Source organism: Mesoplodon bidens, assembly GCF_964165515.1.
Source record: "Mesoplodon bidens genome assembly, chromosome: 2".
Classification (NCBI taxonomy): domain Eukaryota; kingdom Metazoa; phylum Chordata; class Mammalia; order Artiodactyla; family Ziphiidae; genus Mesoplodon; species Mesoplodon bidens.
This window is the reverse complement of record NC_138177.1, coordinates 68,646,672-68,663,728: the sequence shown is the minus strand read 5'-3', so window position 1 is coordinate 68,663,728 and position 17,057 is coordinate 68,646,672. Positions and strand designations below refer to the sequence as shown.

The 17,057-nt window shown below is 44.2% G+C and overlaps 1 protein-coding gene across 1 annotated transcript in view; it reads right to left on the bottom strand.

Annotated features, from left to right (window-relative positions):
- The window catches only part of TSTD1 (thiosulfate sulfurtransferase like domain containing 1), a 129,772-nt gene that overhangs the window by 75,342 nt on the left and 37,373 nt on the right, over window positions 1-17,057 (bottom strand). The gene's annotated exons all lie outside the window — the stretch shown is intronic.

Below are 17,057 nucleotides of genomic sequence, written 5' to 3'. Positions count from 1 at the left end.
GCTGTTTACATTAACCTGACTTCACTATGTGAAGGTCTGCATTAACAAGACCTTACTAACCCAGGAAACTCTTGCCCAGGAACTAGACATCCCGACAAAGTGTCCTTAGCATAAAATAACTCATCAAACAAGAGTAGCTAGGAAACCCTTCCCTAGCAAATATTTCCCACCAATCCTAAATTATTTTGTCACAGAGTATGCCTAATCTCAATCAGCAACCCCTGCCTCCCCCCACAGCGAAATACCCCTGTAAACCAGACTCCAGAATTCCCATCAATACCCTGCCTTTGCAGCCCCATTCTGAGACTCTACTAAGACTTTATCAATGGCGTTCTCTCTGTTACTCCAATAAGCAAGAAACTCGGTTTTGCCTTACCAACAGATTATTTTGTGGTATTTTGGGAGAGCCAGCTTTCAACTTAAGAGAGAGTAGTACCTTTATCACCAAGTTCCAGACAGGGGAAAGGTAAGGGATTGGGTTTTGTCATGCCAGACATTGGGCTTCACCCTCTTACCAACCTCATTTCACAAGTACACCTGTAGTTTAGTCCCTTTGTCCATTAGACTCTTTAAAATACTAGAGGGTGCCTTGGTCCATTTAGGCTGCTACAACAAAATATCATAGACTGGGTAGCTTATGAACAACAGTAATTTATTCCTCACAGTTCTAAAGGCTGGAAGTCTGACATTGTTACTGAGTCCAAGCTCACTCTGCTCACCTCACGACAGGCCAATAAATCAGGAGACGAGGTGTTGAGGCAAGGACTAGTGACTTTATTCGGAAAGCGAGCAGACCAGGAAGATGGCGGACTAGTGTCCCCAGAGAACCATCTTATCGGGGTCTGAATGTCAGTTTCTTTTATAGAGCAGAGAGGGAGAGGAGGTGAGGAAGTAAAGTAAAAAGGCCATTAGTTTTGCCTGGCTTGGCCAGCATATGGGAGGGGATGTGTTAGTTTCTTCTTTTCTGCAGCCATTCACAGGTGGGCAGGGTTCCCTGAGGCAGGCCATTATGTATGATTATAATAACAAAAGCAATGAAAAGCAAAGGTTAAAGTCAAAGAAACAGATCCAACATGGAGTCAGATTTTGCTCTTCCCTGTTACAAGGTCAGGGTGCCAGTGTGGTTGAATGAGGGCTCTCTTCCTCATTGCAGACTTTTCCTTGTATCCTGCACGGTGGAAGGGGCCAGGGAGCGCTGTGGAGCCTGTTTTATAAGAGTACGAATCCCATTCTTGAAGGCTCCAGCCTCATGACTTAAGCATCTGCTAAAGGCCCCACCTCCTAATACCATCACCTTTGGGGGTTCGCCTTTCAGCATATGAATTTGGGTGGAACACAAACCTTCAGACCATAGCAGAGGGCAACTTTAGACCACCTGGACCTTAGGCTCTTTTCTAATGTTGGAGACTAGAGGTTGTCAGCACCTGCTTCCCCCACTAGCCAGCTTCTTTTCCCCAAACCTATTTTCCTTTTATTTCTTCTTTTCTTTTTTTCTTTCTCTCTTCTACATGCCCAAGGCCTAAAGGTGACACTATAAGGCCCTATCTCAGGACTAAACAAGTTTTCAGTGAATAGGAAATTTGAACTGCATCCGTAAAAAATGCTTTCTTGAAACAGACTTCAGATCCAGCCCTGGATTCTGCAGGCACCACAGGGAGCCACAGGCAAGAGCCCCAAGTTGTGTCCTCCTGGTATCACTCACATTGAATTCTATGAGAGTGGCACCTCTGGCCTGCAATGCCTCCTAACGTGACATCTCTTACCTGTGAATTTTCCAAAAAAGCCTCTGGAGTTGTGTGCTGAGTGACAGTGCTGGGGTGGTCTAGGGAAGCTTTCCAATATCTCTTTTCCATATAGATAATTATGTTTCTGTAACCATGGTAGAGGCAGGATAGTGAGTCTTTAGAATTGGGGCTCTGGAGCCTGTCTGTCTGGGTTGGCATTCTGGCTCTACTACTTACGCCTATATGACCTTCGGCAAGGCACTAACTTCTTCCTGCCTCAATTCCTCATCTGAAAATGGGGATGATAACAGTACCTTTCTTTTAGGTGGGAAGATTAAATGAGTTAGTACATTGAAAGCGAATAGAACAATGCCTGGCACTAATGAGAATTCCAGGCCAACTATTATTATGTAAAGCACTACACAAATACAGCTTCAGTTCCTGCCCTCCAACCGGATTGCTGCTCCCTAGGGAACAGCTTCAGCTTCATCCCCTCTTCTGTGGTTCCTAAATGCATAGCCCCATGAGGGAAAAATATAAGGCTGTTTTTCACCTAAATCTGCTTATCTAGAGCTCTAAAGAATGCTCATGTTTCTCACAGCTTTTTAAATCTGTGATGGTTTTACCCAACAATGACGTCTCTTTTCAGCCTGGACATCTTTAAGGATTTCGACCTGTGTTTTGTGGAGTACTCCCCTCCAAAAATAGACATTGAAGGGTAGCAGAATATGCCACCCCAAAATATGCCACTTTGGTATATTGATCATTTCGAGCTGAAGGGAATGAGAAGTGGATACAAGAAAAGCCCTCTGCCCTTCCCCTAGTTGCCTAAAAGCAGAACAGAAATTTGTAAAGGTGCCTGCCTACCTACCTTCTCTACCAGGAAGGACAGAAGTTAATCACCAGAGACAACTCTAGACCTTTAGCCCAGAGATGGCACCAGAAGAAATCCACATAACAAACCTAACATTTATCTCGCATTAGTTTTTCCCATATACTTACTTTCCTACAATTTGCCAGCCTAGAAAGTCCTTTTCCTTTTGTCTCATCACTTCTTTAAAAATGTATTATTCTTTTGTTATGATGCTGTATATGCCCAAGTTCTAACCACTCCTTTGAGTTACTCATCTGAGTTCTTCCTGTGTATGCATGACACATGTTAATAAAGTCTGTTTCTTTGTCTCTTGTTAATCTGTCTTGTCAGTCTAATGACGGGCCCCAACTGGAGAACCTAGGAGGGTAGTGGGAAAAAGATATGTTTTTCTTCCCCTACAGCATAGACTGGGCTTCCCTGGTGGCGCAGTGGTTGAGAGTCCGCCTGCCGACGCAGGGGACACGGGTTCGTGCCCCGGTCCGGGAAGATCCCACATGCCGCAGAGCGGCTGGGCCCGTGAGCCATGGCCGCTGAGCCTGCACGTCCGGAGCCTGGGCTCCGCAAGGGGAGAGGCCACAGCGGTGAGAGGCCCGCGTACCGCAAAAAAAAAAAAAAAAAAAAAAAAACCAGCATAGACTTCAGGTGTTCTGAGTGCAAACAGAATTGGAAGTCACAAGCCTTTTAGGAATGTTACCAAAACATTGGTGGACAAGGGTGAGAGAGAGGGGGATGAGGCTTTAGTTGTCCTTGCTCCTACCTGTATCCCTCTGGCCACACTGCCCTTGCCAGGCTCCTTCCACAGCAGGGTAAAGGGACCTCATTCTCAGCACTCAGCCTTTCCTGTATGGGTTGATGTCTCCCTGAGGAAGGTTTCAATGTGTTCCTTATTGGCCACCTCAACACCTTAAACCGTGAGCTGGTCTCAGAGGTAGGAAGAGCAGCTCTGAAAATCCAGGAGCCCAGCCCACTTGGAAGGACTCAGCACACCAGAGGGAGGGCATGAGGCCACTTCACTCTCTTCTTGGCCCTGTACCCTGTTCCACTGCCTCCACTGCCTATACACCAAGAACAAAATGCACGTTTAAAAATCCAGGGCCTGGGGTCCTCTGTCCCCCAGCTCCATTCAGCTTATTTTCATTTGGATTCCACACAAAAAACAAGAGGTAGTAATGCTGGTGACAGGCAACATAGCAGCTCCTCAGTTACCTTGACTTATTTAGATATGGGGACATGATACTCATTCATTCACCATTTATCGATTGGCATGATGTGCCAGACACTGGGCATGTACCATGACAAGCTCCCTGCCCTCAGGGAAGTTGGTGACATCAAACAAGGAGCTATAAATAATAATTTATTACTGAAAATGACTGTATTATTGCTTCCACATAGTTTAAGAACCAACTAGAAACAGAAACTGGATTTAAGTGTTGTTCTAAAATAGTGGGGATGAGTCTCCCTGTTAGTTAAAACACCCTCCTCCCACATCACTTCTCACTGACATACTGGTTTTCCATTCAATCCTTTCTCTCCTGCAGGCTCCAATGATTTAGCTCTTATTCTTGTCCAGCTGCTCCCACTCACTCTGTTGTCTGAGTTACTTTCTCCCCAGGGATGTTACAGACCTGGGCCAAAGAAATCTTAAAGTCTGCATTCAAAACCAAGTGAGGGGGGACTTCCCTGGTGGCGCAGTGGTTGAGAATCCGCCTGCCAATGCAGGGGACACAGGTTCAAGCCCTGGTCCGGGAAGATCCCACATGCTGCAGAGCAACTAAGCCCGTGAGCCACAACTACTGAGCCTGCGAGCCACAACTACTGAAGCCCGCGCACCTAGAACCCGTGCTCTGCAACAAGAGAAGCCACCGCAGTGAGAAGCCCACGCACTGCAACAAAGAGTAGCCCCAGCTCGCTGCAACTAGACAAAGCCCACGCAGCAACGAAGAAGACCCAACACGGCCAAAAATAAATAAATAAATAAATAATTTTTAAGGGGGTTAGTTGCTTTCTTTTAACTTCAACTATGAATAAAATACCAACGGTCCCATCAGTATGTGAAAAAGTTGTCTCGAATTTATGTGGAAGGGAAAGTAGACTAGACTATGGTGAATACATGGATAAAAATAATGTGAGGTGACAAGCAACAACGGTTATAACTGATAACATATTTCTGAGTAACCAGACAAAAGAGAAGGCATAGAGTGGATGATTCTTCTCTGGCCATTGTTTGGTACAGACTCATTTCCAAATGGTGTATAGTCTTTACAGTTTCTAAGAACAAGAATTAAAATATTCTTATATATATATATATATATACACACACACACCAATTGCCAGCCCATCACCTGTTTTTGTGCAGCCTGGGACCTAAGAATGGTTTTTACATTTTTAAACAATTGAAAAAGATCTGTTACTTGTGTCCCAGCATGTGAAAATCATGAAATTCACATTTCAGTGTCAACAAATGAAGTTTTAGTTGAACACAGCACACTCATTCATTGTCTATGGATGCTTCCTTGCTACAACTGCAAAGTTGTATAGAGACTGTGTGGCTCACAAAGCCTAAAAAGTTATCCTCTAGAGGCAACTTTGAGCCGCTGGGCAGATACCATGAGCCAAGCTCACCCTCCCTATTTGAAAAAAAATTTATGGGGAATTCCCTGGTGGTCCAGTGGTTAGGGCTCTGTGCTTCCACTGTAGCGGGCAGGGGTTCGATCCCTGGTAGGGGAACTAAGATCCTGCAAGCCGCACTGCACGGCCAAAAAAAAAGAAAACAATGTATAGAAAAGAAGTCGTCATTGAAATTAAACTGTGGCAGACATGTCTGAGGAATACTGTGGAGATCTGATCCCTTTATGAGCCCTGTGGTAGATGAATGTGTGGAGATGGTAACGAGCGGGCAACAGAAAAATACCAGAATGGTGGTTAATACAAATAGTATCATCATGTTAGAAGACTTCCAGCGTTTATAACCAACGGCTGTGTTCACCAGAGGAATCAACTGCTTCTACACATCCCCCATCCAGAGCAACTGTTTTCCTGATATAAAAATCAGGTTGTGTATATTTTCTTATCAAACTTTCTTTTTAAAAACAACTTCGGCTTTTGCAAGGAGCCCGCGAGGGGGGTTGGCGCGCGCTAAACGGGAGAAGCACTGGTTTGAGAAAAGCATGGGTCGCAAGTACACATTGGGACCCTGCCATTAATGGAGGGGAAAAGCGGGGAGACGCCAGCAGATTCCATCCTGTAAGCTGGTAGGAAGCCTGAAGGCTTGATGGGATTCCAGTGTGATAGGAGGCAAGGACATGCTTCAGGACCCCGGAGGAAGATGGCGGAAGAGTAAGACGCGGAGATCACCTTCCTCCCCACAGATACATCAGAAATTCATCTACACGTGGAACAACTCCTACAGAACACCTACTGAACGCTGACAGAAGACCTCAGACCCCCCAAAAGGCAAGAAGCTCCCCACATACCTGGGTAGGGCAAAAGAAAAAAAGAATAAACAGAGACAATAGGATAGGGACGGGACCTGCACCAGTGGGAGGGAGCCGTGAAGGGGGGAAGGTTTCTACACACTACAAGCCCCTTCGCGGGCGGAGACTGCAGGTGGCGGAGGGGGAAAGCTTCGGAGTAGCGGAGGAGAGCACAGCAACAGGGGTGCGGAGGGCAAAGCGGAGAGATTCTGGCACAGAGGAGCGGTGCCCTCAGGCACACACCAGCCCGAGAGGCTTGTCTGCTCGGCCGCCGTGGCGGGCGGGGCTGGGAGCTGAGGCTCGGGTATCGGCTTTCAGTCGGAGCGCAGGGAGAGGACTGGGGCTGGCGGCAGGAAGAGAGCCTGAAGGAGTTAGTGCACCACGGCTAGCCCGGAGGGAGTCCGGGGAAAGGGTCTGGAGCTGCTGAAGAGGCAAGAGACTTTTTTCCCTTTTGTTTCCTGGTGCGCGAGGAGAGGGCATTAAGAGGGCTGCTTGGGGAAGCGCCGGTGACAGGCACGAGCCGCGGGTAAGGCACGGACCTCGGAGACGGGCGTGGGCCGCCGCCGCCGCCGCCCGCCCGCCGCGGCCCGCCGCCGCCGCCGCCGCCGCCGCCGCCGCGGGGCCTGTGTGCGAGCGCGGGTCACTGTCCGCCCCGCCTTCCGGGGGGCCTGTGCACCCCGCCACTGCTGGGGTCCCCGAGACCCGGGGACGGCTTTCCCGGGAAAGCGCACGGAGCGCCACGGGCTGCTGCAACGTCACGCCGGCCTCTGCCGCCGCAGGCCCGCCCCACACTGCGCGCCCCTCCCTCCCCTCTGCCTGAGTGAGCCAGAGCCCCCGAATCAGCGGCTCCTTTAAACCCGTCCTGTCTGAGCGAAGAACGGACGCCCTCCGGCGACCTACGCGCAGAGGCGGGGCCAGGTCCAAGGCTGAGACCCGGGAGCTGTGAGAGCAGAGGCAGGGAAATCTCTCTGTGCAGCCTCGGAGGCAGCGGATTAAAGCTCCACGGTCCATTTGATGTGCCCTGCGTCTGTGGAGTGCATGAATGGACAGCGAATCATCCCAAATTGAGGAAGTGGACTTTGAGGACAAGATTTAAGACTTTCCCCCCTTTTCCTCTTTTTACAACGAATTATTCCAAATTAAGGAGGTGGACTTAGAGAGCAAGATTTCAGACTTCTCGCCCTTTTCCTCTTTTTACAACGAATTATCCCAAATTGAGGAGGTGGACTTGGAGAGCAAGATTTTTGATTTTTCCCCCTGCTCTCTTTTTGTGAATGTGTATGTGTAATCTTCTGTGTAAGATTCTCTCTGTATAGCTTTGCTTCCACCATATGTCTCAGGGTTCTATCGGTCCGGTTTTTTTTTTTTTTTCAATAATTACTTTCTAATTTTAATAACGCTACTATATTTCATACTTTATTCTATTTTACTTTACCTGCTCTTTCTTTTTTTCCTACTCTCCCTTCCTCCCTCCCTCCCTCCGCTCCTCCTTTCCTTCTTTCTTTTTCTTTCCTCCCTCCCACCCTTCTTCTTTCCACTTTCTTTTTCTTTCCTTCCTCCCTCCCTCCTGTCTTTCTTCCTTTCCTTTCTCCCTCCCTCCCTCCTTTCTTTCCATCCTTCCTCCCTCCCTCCCTCCCTCCTTTCTTTCTTCCTTCCTTCCTTCCTTCCTTTCTTCCCTTCTTCCTTTCTTTCCCTCTCTCTTTCTTTCTTCTACTAATTCTTTCTTTCTACTTTTTCTCCCTGTTACTCTGAGCCGGGTGGATGAAAGGCTCTTGGTGCTGCAGCCAGGAGCCAGTGCTGTGCCTCTGAAGTGGGAGAGCCAACTTCAGGACACGGGTCCACAACAGACCTCCCAGCTCCACATAATATCAAGCAGCGAAAATCTCCCAGAGATCTCCATCCCAACACCAGCACCCAGCTTCAGTCAACGACCAGCAAGCTACAGTGCAGGTCACCCTATGCCAAGCAACTAGCAAGGCAGGAACACAACCCCACCCATTAGCAGAGAGGCTACCTAAAAACATAATAAGGCCATAGGCACCCCAAAACACACCACCAGACGTGGACCTGTCCACCAGAAAGACAAGATCGAGCCTCAACCACCAGAGCACAGGAATTAGTCCCCCCCACCAGGAAGCCTACCCAACCTACTGAAACAACCTTAGCCACTGGGGTCAGACACCAAAAACAACGGGAACTACGAATCTGCAGCCGGCAAAAAGGAGACCCCAAACACAGTAACATAAGCAAAATGAGAAGGCAGAAAAACACACAGCAGGTGAAGGAGCAAGATAAACACCTACCAGACCTAACAAATGAAGAGGTAATAGGCAGTCTACCTGAAAAAGAATTCAGAATAATGATAGTAAAGCTGATCCAAGATTCTATTTCCATGATCCATAATCTTGGAAATAGAATAGACAACATGCAAGAAACAGTTAACAAGGACCTAGAAGAACTAAAGATGAATCAAGCATCGATTAAAAACACAATAAATGAAATGAAAAATACTCTAGATGGGATCAATAGCAGAATAACTGAGGCAGAAGAACGGATAAGTGAGGTGGAAGATAAAATAGTGGAAATAACTGATGCAGAGCAAAATAAAGAAAAAAGAATGAAAAGAACAGAGGAGAGTCTCAGAGATCTCTGGGACAACATTAAACGCACCAACATTCGAATTATAGGGGTTCCAGAAGAAGAAGAGAAAAAGAAAGGGACTGAGAAAATATTTGAAGAGATTATAGTTGAAAACTTCCCTAATTTGGGAAAGGAAATAGTTAATCAAGTCCAGGAGGCACAGAGAGTCCCATACAGAATAAATCCAAGGAGAAATACACCAAGACACATATTAATCAAACTGTCAAAAATTAAACACAAAGAAATCATATTAAAAGCAGCAAGGCAAAAACAACAAATAACACACAAGGGAATCCCCATAAGGTTAACAGCTGATCTCTCAGCAGAAACCCTACAAGCCAGAAGGGAGTGGCAGGACATAATTAAAGTGATGAAGGAGAGAAACCTGCAACCTAGATTACTCTACCCAGCAAGGATCTCATTCAGATTTGATGGAGAAATTAAAACCTTTACAGACAAGCAAAAGCTGAGAGAGTTCAGCACCACCAAACCAGCTTTACAACAAATGCTAAAGGAACTTCTCTAGGCAAGAAACACAACAGAAGGAATATACCTACAATAACGAACCCAAAGCAATTAAGGAAATGGGAATAGGAACATACATATCAATAATTACCTTAAATGTAAATGGACTAAATGCTCCCACCAAAAGACACAGAGTGGCTGAATGGATACAAAAACAAGACCCATATATATGCTGTCTACAAGAGACCCACTTCAGACCTAGAGACACATACAGATTGAAAGTAAAGGGATGGAAAAAGATATTCCATGCAAATGGAAATCAAAAGAAAGCTGGAGTAGCAATTCTTATATCAGACAAAATAGACTTTAAAATAAAGACTATTAGAAGAGACAAGGAAGGACACTACATAACGATAAAGGGATCGATCCAAGAAGAAGATATAACAATTGTAAATATTTATGCACCCAACATAGGAGCACCTCAATACATAAGGCAAATACTAACAGCCATAAAAGGGGAAATCGACAGTAACACACTCATAGTAGGGGACTTTAACACCCCACTTTCACCAATGGACAGATCATCCAAAATGAAAATAAATAAGGAAACACAAGCTTTAAATGATACATTAAACGAGATGGACTTAGTTGATATTTATAGGACATTCCATCCAAAAACAACAGAATACACATTTTTCTCAAGTGCTCATGGAACATTCTCCAGGATAGATCATATCTTGGGTCACAAATCAAGCCTCGGTAATTTTAAGAAAATTGAAATTGTATCAAGTATCTTCTCCGACCACAATGCTATGAGACTAGACATCAATTACAGGAAAAGATGTGTAAAAAATACAAACACATGGAGGCTAAACAATACACTACTCAATAACGAAGTGATCACTGAAGAAATCAAAGAGGAAATTAAAAAATACCTAGAAACAAATGACAATGGAGACACGACGACCCAAAACCTATGGGACGCAGCAAAAGCAGTTCTAAGGGGGAAGTTTATAGCAATACAATCCCACCTTAAGAAACAGGAAGCATTTCGAGTAAACAACCTGACCCTGCACCTAAAGCAATTAGAGAAAGAAGAACAAAAATACCCCAAAGCTAGCAGAAGGAAAGAAATCATAAAGATCAGATCAGAAATAAATGAAAAAGAAATGAAGGAAACGATAGCAAAGATCAACCAAACTAAAAGCTGGTTCTTTGAGAAGATAAACAAAATTGACAAACCATTAGCCAGACTCATCAAGAAAAAAAGGGAGAAGACTCAAATCAATAGAATTAGAAATGAAAAAGGAGAAGTAACAACTGACACTGCAGAAATACAAAAGATTATGAGAGATTACTATAAGCAACTCTATTCCAATAAAATGGACAACCTGGAAGAAATGGACACATTCTTAGAAATGCACAACCTGCCAAGACTGACTCAGGAAGAAATAGAAAATATGAATAGACCAATCACAAGCACTGAAATTGAAACTGTGATTAAAAATCTTCCATCAAACAAAAGCCCAGGACCAGATGGCTTCACAGGTGAATTCTATCAAACATTTAGAGAAGAGCTAACACCTATCCTTCTCAAACTCTTCCAAAATATAGCAGAGGGAGGAACACTCCCAAACTCATTCTACGAGGCCGACATCACCTTGATACCAAAACCAGGCAAGGATGTCACAAAGAAAGAAAACTACAGGCCAATATCACTGATGAACATAGATGCAAAAATCCTCAACAAAATACTAGCAAACAGAATCCAAGAGCACATTAAAAGGATCATACACCATGATCAAGTGGGGTTTATCCCAGGAATGCAAGGATTCTTCAATATACGCAAATCAATCAATGTAATACACCATATTAACAAGTTGAAGGAGAAAAACCATATGATCATCTCAATAGATGCAGAGAAAGCTTTCGACAAAATTCAACACCCATTTATGATAAAAACCCTGCAGAAAGTAGGTATAGAGGGATCTTTCCTCAACATAATAAAGGCCATATATGACAAACCCACAGCCAACATTGTCCTCAATGGTGAAAAACTGAAACCATTTCCACTAAGATCAGGAACAAGACAAGGCTGCCCACTCTCACCACTCTTATTCAACATAGTTTTGGAAGTTTTAGCCACAGCAATCAGAGAAGAAAAGGAAATAAAAGGAATCCAAATTGGAAAAGAAGAAGTAAAGCTGTCACTGTTTGCAGATGACATGATACTATACATAGAGAATCCTAAAGATGCTACCGAAAAACTACTAGAGCTAATCAATGAATTTGGTAAAGTAGCAGGATATAAAATTAATGTACAGAAATCTCTGGCATTCCTATACACTAATGATGAAAAATCTGAAAATGAAATCAAGAAAACACTCCCATTTACCATCGCAACAAAAAGAATAAAATATCTAGGAATAAACCTACCTAAGGAGACAAAAGACCTGTATGCAGAAAACTATAAGACACTGATGAAAGAAATTAAAGATGATACAAATAGATGGAGAGATATACCATGCTCCTGGATTGGAAGAATCAATATTGTGAAAATGACTCTACTACCGAAAGCAATCTACAGATTCAATGCAATCCCTATCAAACTACCAATGGCATTTTTCACAGAACTAGAACAAAAAATTTCAAAATTTGTTTGGAAAAACAAAAGGCCCCGAATAGCTAAAGCAATCTTGAGAACGAAAAACGGAGCTGGAGGAATCAGGCTCCCTGACTTCAGACTATACTACAAAGCTACAGTAATTAAGACAGTCTGGTACTGGCATAAAAACAGAAAGATAGATCAGTGGATCAGGATAGAAAGCCCAGAGATAAACCCACGCACATATGGCCAACTTATCTTTGATAAAGGAGGCAGGAATGTACAGTGGAGAAAGGACAGCCTCTTCAATAAGTGGTGCTGGGAAAACTGGACAGGGACATGTAAAAGTTTGAGATTAGATCATTCCCTAGCACCATACACAAAAATAAGCTCAAAATGGATTAAAGACTTAAATGTAAGGCCAGAAACTATCAAACTCTTAGAGGAAAACATAGGTAGAACACTCTATGACATAAATCACAGCAAGATCCTTTTGGACCCACCTCCTAGAGAAATGGAAATAAAAACAAAGATAAACAAATGGGACCTAATGAAACTTCAAAGCTTTTGCACAGCAAAGGAAACCATAAAGAAGACCAAAAGACAACCCTCAGAATGGGAGAAAATATTTGCAAATGAAGCAACTGACAAAGGATTAATCCCCAAAATTTATAAACAGCTCATGCAGCTCAATAGCAAAAAAACAGACAACCCAATCCAAAAATGGGCAGAAGACTTAAATAGGCATTTCTCCAAAGAAGATATACAGACTGCCAACAAACACATGAAAGAATGCTCAACATCATTAATCATTAGAGAAATGCAAATCAAAACTACAATGAGATATCATCTCACACCAGTCAGAATGGCCATCATCAAGGAATCTAGAAACAATAAATGCTGGAGAGGGTGTGGAGAAAAGGGAACACTCTTGCACTGCTGGTGGGAATGTGAATTGGTACAGCCACTATGGAGAACGGTATGGAGGTTCCTTAAAAAACTACAAATAGAACTACCATATGACCCAGCAATCCCACTACTGGGCATATACCCTGAGAAAACCATAATTCCAAAAGAGACATGTACCAAAATGTTCATTGCAGCTCTATTCACAATAGCCCGGAGCTGGAAACAACCTAAGTGTCCATCATCGGATGAATGGATAAAGAAGATGTGGCACATATATACAATGGAATATTACTCAGCCATAAAAAGAAACGAAACTGAGCTATTTGTAATGAGGTGGATAGACCTAGAGTCTGTCATACAGAGTGAAGTTAGTCAGAAAGAGAAAGACAAATACCGTATGCTAACACATATATACGGAATTTAAAAAAAAAATGTCATGAAGAACCTAGGGGCAAAACGAGAATAAAGACACAGACCTACTTGAGAATGGACTTGAGGATATGGGGAGGGGGAAGGGTAAGCTGTGACAAAGCGAAAGAGAGGCATGGACATATATACACTACCAAACGTAAGGTAGATAGATAGTGGGAAGCAGCCGCAGAGCACAGGGAGATCAGCTCGGTGCTTTGTGACCGCCTGGAGGGGTGGGATGGGAAGGGTGGGAGGGAGGGAGATGCATGAGGGAAGGGATGTGGGAACAGATGTATATGTATGACTGATTCACTTTGTTATAAAGCAGAAACTAATTAAAAAAAAAAAAAAGAGAAATCTAGAAACAATAAATGCTGGAGAGGGTGTGGAGAAAAGGGAACACTCTTGCACTGCTGGTGGGAATGTGAATTGGTACAGCCACTATGGAGAACGGTATGGAGGTTCCTTAAAAAACTACAAATAGAACTACCATATGACCCAGCAATCCCACTACTGGGCATATACCCTGAGAAAACCATAATTCAAAAAGAGACATGTACCAAAATGTTCATTGCAGCTCTATTCACAATAGCCCGGAGCTGGAAACAACCCAAGTGTCCATCATCGGATGAATGGATAAAGAAGATGTGGCACATATATACAATGGAATATTACTCAGCCATAAAAAGAAACGAAACTGAGCTATTTGTAATGAGGTGGATAGACCTAGAGTCTGTCATACAGAGTGAAGTTAGTCAGAAAGAGAAAGACAAATACCGTATGCTAACACATATATACGGAATTTAAAAAAAAAATGTCATGAAGAACCTAGGGGCAAAACGGGAATGAAGACGCAGACCTACTTGAGAATGGACTTGAGGATATGGGGAGGGGGAAGGGTGGGCTGTGACAAGGCGAAAGAGAGGCATGGACGTGTATACACTACCAAACGTCAGGTAGATAGATAGTGGGAAGCAGCCGCAGAGCACAGGGAGATCAGCTCGGTGCTTTGTGACCGCCTGGAGGGGTGGGATGGGGAGGGTGGGAGGGAGGGAGATGCATGAGGGAAGGGATGTGGGAACAGATGTATATGTATGACTGATTCACTTTGTTATAAAGCAGAAACTAATTAAAAAAATGAATAAATAAACTTAAAAAAAAAAAAAAAAAAACAACTTCGTGTTGAGGTCTGTCCTGACGGGGTCTTTTCTGTAAACCTACACCGTCGGAAACGTCTCATAGAGTAATGGTGTGGTTTCCTTTACTCATAGAACTACCTGTTAGATCTGTGGGAAAGAACTACAAGACAGCTGCCAAGTAAACTATGAAAAACCTAACAAACATTTTTAATCTTAGGTATTGGCATATCCCAATGATCTGTACTGTTCTAGGGTGTGATGGCTTAGGAGTGAATATGATTTTAACCTAATCCATTTTTAGAGGATGTCAAATTCAGAACCAGGCAGATCCATCTCCTGACTCTAAACATGGTCCTAAAGTAAATCGCTTGAGGAAATTGGATACCAAAGATTACAGGTGGGGAATTTTGAAGTGTGCCCATATTCCACGGGAGATCAAAGAAGCCTAACCAAAAGAACTGTGGGCTGACTCACGTGACAACTTCTTTTTGAAAGGGCTATTTTATCGTGAAGACTATGAGTTTGGAGGAACTAAGGTGATTGGCAGTGGAAAGAATCAGAACATGTGAAATTCCTTAAAAATTTATTGACAAATAACTTTGTCTATGTTACACATAATTTTTTTAAAACCTTTTAAGAAATAAATAAAAACACCTTCGTAGGGGACTTCCCTGGTGGTGCAGTGGTTAAGAATCCGCCTGCCAATGCAGGGGACACAGGTTCAAGCCCTGGTCCGGGAAGATCCCAAATGCCATGGAGCAACAAAGCCCGTGCGCCACAAGTACTGAGCCTGTGCTGTAGAGCCCGCGAGCCACACTACTGAGCCTGTGCACCACAATTCCTGAAGCCCACGTGCCTAGAGCCCATGCTCCACAACGAGGAGGCACTGCAATGAGAAGCCCGTGCACCGCAATGAAAGAGTAGCCCCCGCTCACCACAACTAGAGAAAGCCCACGCACAGCCACAAAGACCCAAGGCAGCCAAAACAAAAAAAACACCTTCGTAAGTCAAAAAAAAAAAAAATTATCTAGCCATTTATTGAAACTTTGTCAACTCCTGGCCTAGAACATCCAGTTTGAAAGCAATTATGGACAGCTCTTATAATGTGAGGTACTATAAAGTGCTTTACAGATCTTGTCTCATTTAATTCTAAAAATTTCATAGGGTGAGTATTATCACCAATTTTTTTCTTTTGCTGTACGCGGGCCTCTCACTGTTGTGGCCTCTCCTGTTGCGGAGCACAGGCTCCAGACGCGCAGGCTCAGCAGCCACGGCCCACGGGCCCAGCCACTCCGCGGCATGTGGGATCTTCCCGGACTGGGGCACGAACCCGTGTCCCCTGCATCGGCAGGCAGACTCTCAACCACTGTGCCACTAGGGAAGCCCTATCACCAATTTTTTAGATGACAAAACTGAGACCCAGAGAGAAAAATTTGCCAACATCGCAGGAGAATGTGGAACCAAACAAGTTCTGCCTGACTCCAAAACTGCTATTCTTTCTTCCATACAGCACCTCCTCCTTAAAGCTCTGAAGGGCATTCTGAATTATAACCAGTCTTCTTAGACATCATCCATTGGTCCTAATTTTCTGCCTTGAGACCATCCATCCAGTAATCTTCAAATATCTAATTTTGTCTTGCCTGAGTCTTTGATTCTCTGGGCTTGACATTGATTCTTTTATTAAGCTTCTAGATGGCTTCTAGTTTTAAGTCCCTTCACCATCCAGATCACTTTCTATGAACATATTCTAGTTTGTCTATGATCATCTTAAAGTTTGACATCTAAAACAGAACTTGATACAGGGGTTTAGTACCATCAGCAGAGTATCCCTCTGGTTCTAGACGTTCTGCATCTTTCCAAATTTATACATGAATAATTCGTTTTAGGGGTTTCCCTGGTGGCGCAGTGGTTGAGTCCGCCTGCTGATGCAGGGGACACGGGTTCGTGCCCCGGCCCAGGAGGATCCCACATGCCGCGGAGCGGCTGGGCCCATGAGCCATGGCCGCTGAGCCTGAGCCTCCGGAGCCTGTGCTCTGCAACAGGAGAGGCCACAACAGTGAGAGGCCCATGTACCGCAAGAAAAAAAAAAAAGAGAAAGAATTGGTTTTGGGAGCCCAAAGGCAGAATCTTAACACTTATTACCACTGAACTTCACCTTGTTAAATGGAGTTTATCGTTCCTGCCTACTGAGATCTTTTGGACTTCTCATTTTGCAAGCTGATGAAGTTGTTGTTCTATCTCCTTGCCATCCACAAATATGATATGCATGCCTCGTTTTTCATTTAGGTCACTGGCAAAAATGCAGTGATGTTATCCTTCATTCCAGAAGGTGGCACTCATAGGCCCTCCATTTTACCAAGAGCTTCATAATTGCTTGTCTCACTGTCCTGTAGATACTGTTGGGGTAGTCAACAGTCCAGAGAAAACCCCAGGTGGACATCATTACTTTCAATGTCCTCTCTTTTAACTCCCACATACCTACCTCTACAGGGAAAGTGAACTTCTATCTCCAGCTCCTCCTCCGGTAGGGTCACTGTGAGCAGGACATATGCTATCCAGCCTCTCCCCAGCCGTCTTGAATCCCAGATCTACTACTTGCCTAGTACTGTGTGAACATGGGCAGGTTCCTGAGCATTTCTGTGCCTCTTTTCCCCATCTGTGAAATGGGGATAGTAGTAATACCCAGTAAGGAAATTAGTGGATGATAGTAATTATTCAACAAGTTACTGGGCAATTTTCTGGTGGCCCAGTAGTTAGGACACGGGGTTTTCACTGCCATGGGCCCAGGCAGGGTTCAATCTCTGGTTGGGGAACTAA